Source organism: Agrilus planipennis, unplaced genomic scaffold (assembly GCF_000699045.2).
Source record: "Agrilus planipennis isolate EAB-ADULT unplaced genomic scaffold, Apla_2.0 scaffold207, whole genome shotgun sequence".
NCBI lineage: Eukaryota > Metazoa > Arthropoda > Insecta > Coleoptera > Buprestidae > Agrilus > Agrilus planipennis.
The window spans coordinates 415,688-421,612 of record NW_020438969.1 but is presented as its reverse complement, the minus strand read 5'-3'; the positions used below and the strand labels follow the sequence as shown (position 1 = coordinate 421,612).

Below are 5,925 nucleotides of genomic sequence, written 5' to 3'. Positions count from 1 at the left end.
TCGGAGCTGCCTGCGACGCGCTGATGAGATCCAAAAAGATCGAAATCGCGATCCGCGTCTGGCAGTTTCGACGGAATACAGACCACTTCGAATTGTTTTGTTCGATTATGGTAACGTGCCTATCACGTTGAGGTGAGCTACGCCGGGATTAGTTTCAGCAAGTAGATATCCATATTTTTAAATGGACCTTGTTGGAGCATACGTAATCCTCAAATGTAGCATCGTACTACAGATGGCGCTCACCACGCCATTTGTGGTATTTTCGAATACGTATTTCAATTGTTTGATATGCCCCCTATTTAGCTATAAGCAATTGTTTACCCTTTCGGTAAGCTCATGTGTAACACCTCGAACCATTAAACTAATACATTTAATTATTATCAGCTGTTATCGTTATTTATTTATTGTTTATTTTGTTTTTTTTTTACGATTGTTATCTGTGATCTATTGGTCTACTATACTACAGTTGATTTCCTTCTCGATTTGAATACGCATTTTCATTTTCCTTATTTAATTATGAAAGTCTACCTAAAATAATAAGTAGAATTCAAAATCGTCGTAATATACAAGATGTCCCATTTAAAATAATGAAGTTGGCGTCAACTTCCGGTACAGCCGGAAGTGCTACACAGATGCCGTTATTTTAATTGAGAAGGCATACCCCATAACACCATTGTACACATATTCAAAATTTAAATCGGAGTAGTTACCAAAATATTCTGATTGGTGGTCACAGTAAAACACCCTGTATACATACATATACAAAAGAAAACAAAGTTGATGCTTCAAGAATAACGGATATGTATATTAATTAAGAATTAATTGAAATTTTAACCATACGGTCTCAGAAATGACAGTACAAAAATTGATAATATTACCAACAACGCTGTTAGTGGTTATAACAATTGAAAAAATTAGTATTACGAAATATCCACCGTTGAATAGTTGTTGTATGCGATTTAATTTGAAATGAACATGTATCTAACACGAATTCAGGCTAATGAATTGTTTACAGAAAACAATGATAGTGGTATAATGTAAAAACCGTAATAATGTAAAAACTTACCTTTGAAAAACAGAAATGACGCTTATTACGGTAACACAAACTATGTAAGAAATACCTACCAATAAACTAAAACACTACGATAATTGGATCATTAATGGTTATCATGATAAGAAGTAACAAGGATAAACTTTTGAATAATGAATTATAAACTGATAATGTCGACAGATAAAAAAATAATGTTGTAAATTTAACAATGTATAGTTATCATATGCTTTTAACAATAGATTAATACAAATTAAACAGAGTTTTTTACAAACTGGTTACAGTACCCACAAATTCTCATAAATTTTCCGATTAATGAAATAGCTAAATAATTTTAATGTCATTAGAATAGTTTTGTGCAATTTGAATAAATAGTACGGAAAAAATAAACTTTTATTTCGAAAAACTCGAAATGAATTGAATTTTCAAGGGGGAGGGGGGGTCGTAGGTTTAGGAAAATTTGTGTAAGGTACATTATCATCATAAGGTCGTCAGTCCTAAGACTGGTTGGACACGCACCTTATCTTAAGCTAATGTTCGTATTTTCCTAAAATTAGAACAACTCACATCCTTAACTATTTGTGAGCAGTAATCTAATCCAGGCCTACATTTACTACTATTAATTCCTGTTTCTGCTTACAATATGTCTGACTAAACCTTCATGCCTGAGAAGGTGTCCTACCAACCTATCTCGCCTATTTTTTATTGAATTCCATAGAGTCCTCTGTTCTCCTATTCTTTTTAATACCTCTTCATTTCTAACCTTCTCTATCCACGGTATCCTCATCATTCGCTTGTAATACCACATTTCGAAAATTTCCAATCTTTTCTTTTCCGCCGCGCCCACGACCTTTAGATATTCTCAGGCATATTTTATTAATAACAAAAATGCTATTATCATACATAACAAGCTTCGTCATTACTTCTCGTATCACAACTATCCCAATCAGATAAGTATACACAATAAAAGTGAATTCAACAATTTTACGGTACCTAAAAGAATTTATTCGGTTACATTGCATAATTTCCATATTACACCAGTACAAAAGCTCAGTAGTAATTACTCGACTGCCGAATATACTCCCTTTACATTTGTCTATGATCTATATAATTTGAATGCCCACGAATTAGATTTTGATCTCACTCTTTATGAAATGCATAACAATAAAAGAAAATAAGGATTACTCCCCTTTAACAATGCTCTTTACGACAAAGCCTGTAAAAAAAACTACAAACATTCTGAAAAAAATTATCAAATAAATCAAGACACCCCTGAAAAAATCCCTGACTCCGTATACACGTTAGCACCGGAATAGGAAATAGAATTAAAAAGTTAAAAAAAAAATTGTTTTTTTCATGTTGAGAAAAGAGAACAAAAATGACTTCTTATTCTACTAATTGGAATCAGCCAAAGTGTTCAAATTTACAACTTCCATGAATCATAAACATTCCATGAATAACCAAATGGTACTTCTTATATCATAAACCATTGCCACACATTTTATTATTATACAAATCTGACACAAATTCATCAATCTAATTCTTCCATCTTATCTAATGTTCAAATTATTTCATATATATGTAAGTACTCGAAAACGCATTCCAACACTACCTAATTAAAAAACCTAATGAGAGAAAGGAAATACCTTTTATTTAAGTCCTTATTACTTTATAAAAACTCATGTTTACCAACAAAGTCTCAGATTTTCATAATTATAGTTTAGTAAGTCTGTGTCAGAATCTGTTATTATATAAACTTGTTCCTGCACAATAATAAGTTTGTTTATAAAAAACCTTCTTCATGGAACGAGAAATTTAACTAGCTTGATGTAGAATTTTTACAAGAATGTTATGTATTTAAAAAAAAAACCATCGTTCATTGCGTCAATTTTTTTTTCTGTTAAGTATTAAATAATTAGAGTTTCAAAGTTTGACTATAAATAACTCATCGTTTCATATTAATAAGCATTAAGAAAATATTTTTTCACTGAACAAAACACGAAATTAACTTATTATAATATAATACCACACTGCGAATACTTGTGAAATCTTGAATTGATAATGGAAATTAAATTAAGGTAAAGATGAATTATATGAATGAATAATGCTTTGCTTAATGTTAGAACGGTAAATGTTATTATAATTGAACGATGAGGGAGAGTAAAATAGATAAATACGTCTTAAAGGGAGTAGCTGCCTTAGTAGATGGTTCAAACGAAAAGTTGTCTAAAACTTAATTTTCTTTTAACAAATTTTTGTTAGAACTATTTGCGAGGGGAGGTGTTCACTTTACGGTATTGTTACCTATTTTACTCTTGTACATCCTTCAATTATAACATCATTTACCGTTCTAATTTGAAGCAAAATATATTTTTCTAATTTAGATTAAAATTATTTTTTAAACTTTTAAAGGGCCACAAACATTAGAGACTGGAACGTATCGTCTTAAGTCTTAGAATGTATCACATGAATAAGAAAAATCGTATTATTCATCTTTCTTTTAAGAAAATTAAATTTCACGTACATTCTCTCGGATGTCATGTATGTATGACTGGCGACTATTCTCGGCGTCTCTTCTTTGTGCGGATCTTCGTATACTTTTTCCGTCTCTCTCACTCTGCTTAAGTGAATGACAATTAGAAAAGGACAAGGAGTATAACAGATTTATTAGCTCTACGAGTTAACTGTCATGCCGAAACTCCCACAGTGTCCTATAAAAAGTTTCACTTCAAAAACTCTTTAACTGCTGGATTTGTTTCATAGTCGCATCTTTTCTAACTGTAACATAGTATGATGCCTAACAGTTTAGCGCGGCATTTCTGATTACATAGATTAAGAAATTAGTTTTAAATATGAAAGTGAGGACAGGTATACTTCGTTTAGTTTCTGTAGCGATGTGACCTTCAGTTTGACCGGCGCAAAGTAGAAAAGAACAGCACTAGGCCAGAAAAGAAAGGAGACAACTCTCGGCCAAACTCTTAACTGGTGAGGAGCGTATAATCCGTACAGTACTGCACGGAAAAATTGACCATTTTATCCACTACAATTGCATTGCTCAAATGTGCTGTTATTGGTACCATTTACTACTGAAAATATCAACGAGATGTTTATTTATATTTGAAGACATATTAAAGGCTTTAACGCTTGTTTTCGACTCGCACTACTATTCATGATTGAACAAAACTTTTGGCAGGTACTGTATGAAAAAGTATGTTTAATGAACAAGAGTCGAGAATATAATGAGCTTTTTTCTCCCTGCCTACGATTTTGCCAACGCACATCCAAGACATTGGAAGGGGCACATCGATAGATAAAGTAAAGGAAGTATAGGAGGATACTTTTCGAGGATGGACAGCGCCTATAAAAGGACTGTCCACTCAAACAGTATAAGCGATATCAATAATGAACCTAAAATACACTGAAGCTTCTCGAAGATGTATTCTGAAAAAGCCATAAATATATTAAACAACATCCAATATTTTTTGAAAATCGCGAAAAAAGTAATAACAGCATTATGAATTTTGATAAGGTAAACTAGAAAGTAACAATGATGTTGATTTATGGTTCGAGTCGTAGTATTATTTATCTATTTCTATTACGTAAGGAAAGTGTTGTTAATACAATTACAACACCATGCAAAATTTATTCTTCGAACACATCGAACAGTGTTTAGAAATCATTTTTTCTAGAAAGTAGTATTAGAAATTGATGCGAATAAAATACAAATAACCATATTATGTACACACATTGTAAAACAATTAAGCAGAGTAAATGACAACAGAGAATCATTCCCTATGCTGTTTGTTAAATGGATATCCTTAAAAGGAAAGGAATTTGTTAAACATTAAAGAACTCACAGTTAGTAGCAATTTCCTATAAATGACGTTCACCACGGCCGTCTATAGTTACTTATATTCTGCAACTGAATTTAAATTTTATAATTCCAAATCAATAAACTCGAAAAAAAATACTGTGCTAAATTGGGATAAATATGAATGAATTACCTAATGAATAAATGAATTAATGAATATAGTATATCCTATATTTCATATAGGAATTTCTCAATAAATATGTTATAAACTAACATACTGATTGCTTTTATGGTCGACAATATTGTGTAACTAACTCAGAAGCTACAAATATTTTTTACATCTAAATTAAGAAGTGGCACTACCTACCTGGAGTGACATTTATTAATTTAAACCTGAAACTAACATCACATGACTATTGTATACGGTTTTAAAATTTATAAACAAAGTCAGTGTATTTTATTAAAGATGACTACATGTTAATACACACGTATGATAATGGCATTACTAAAGGGAACTGCTACTTTCTTTGATAAAGAATTGTTTTATTGTGGTTTAATATCCCTTTTATTTGAATAACTAAATATTTGAAGCAATATGTAGAAGACAAATGTTCTCCCCGATAAACATATAGAAGCAATTTTTCTAGCCAAATTTACATACACAATTCGGTAAATTTGAACAGAGCGGTCGAATTTACATTTTGACCCTAATTTCTACCTACATGTCGTAATGACCGGCCGAATTTACCACTAAGGTAAAAGGCCCAGTTTTTGACACTCTAAGATTGACAGCTGAAATTATATTACGATAACTAAAATAATATTTAATTAGAATAAATAATTTTTATACTATAAACAAGTTCAGAGTTTCTAGAAAAACTCATATACGCGATATAATTATTTGAAGCGAATTAGTTATTTTAATTAATGATTTAAAAAGTGATGTTTGAAGACCCAGTTTCTGACACTTAAAATTTCTTGTGTTGTAGTTTCTGACACTGCCATCGGCCTAGTTTCTGACACTCATATTTGGTAATGATTCTCTCTCGGTTAAATTATGTATTAT

General features: G+C 31.2%; 1 protein-coding gene across 6 annotated transcripts in view; it reads right to left on the bottom strand.

The window, feature by feature from the left end:
* LOC108738717 (venom dipeptidyl peptidase 4) overlaps positions 1 to 5,925 on the bottom strand; it is a 102,025-nt gene that overhangs the window by 38,032 nt on the left and 58,068 nt on the right. Inside the window, exon 1 of one of the 6 annotated variants that reach the window (XM_018472264.2) lies at positions 1,067 to 1,152. The exons of the other annotated variants lie outside the window; for them this stretch is intronic. The gene's annotated coding sequence lies outside the window, so the exon portion shown is untranslated. Of the gene's footprint in view, positions 1 to 1,066; positions 1,153 to 5,925 lie in introns of those variants that run through there. 6 annotated transcript variants of the gene reach the window in all.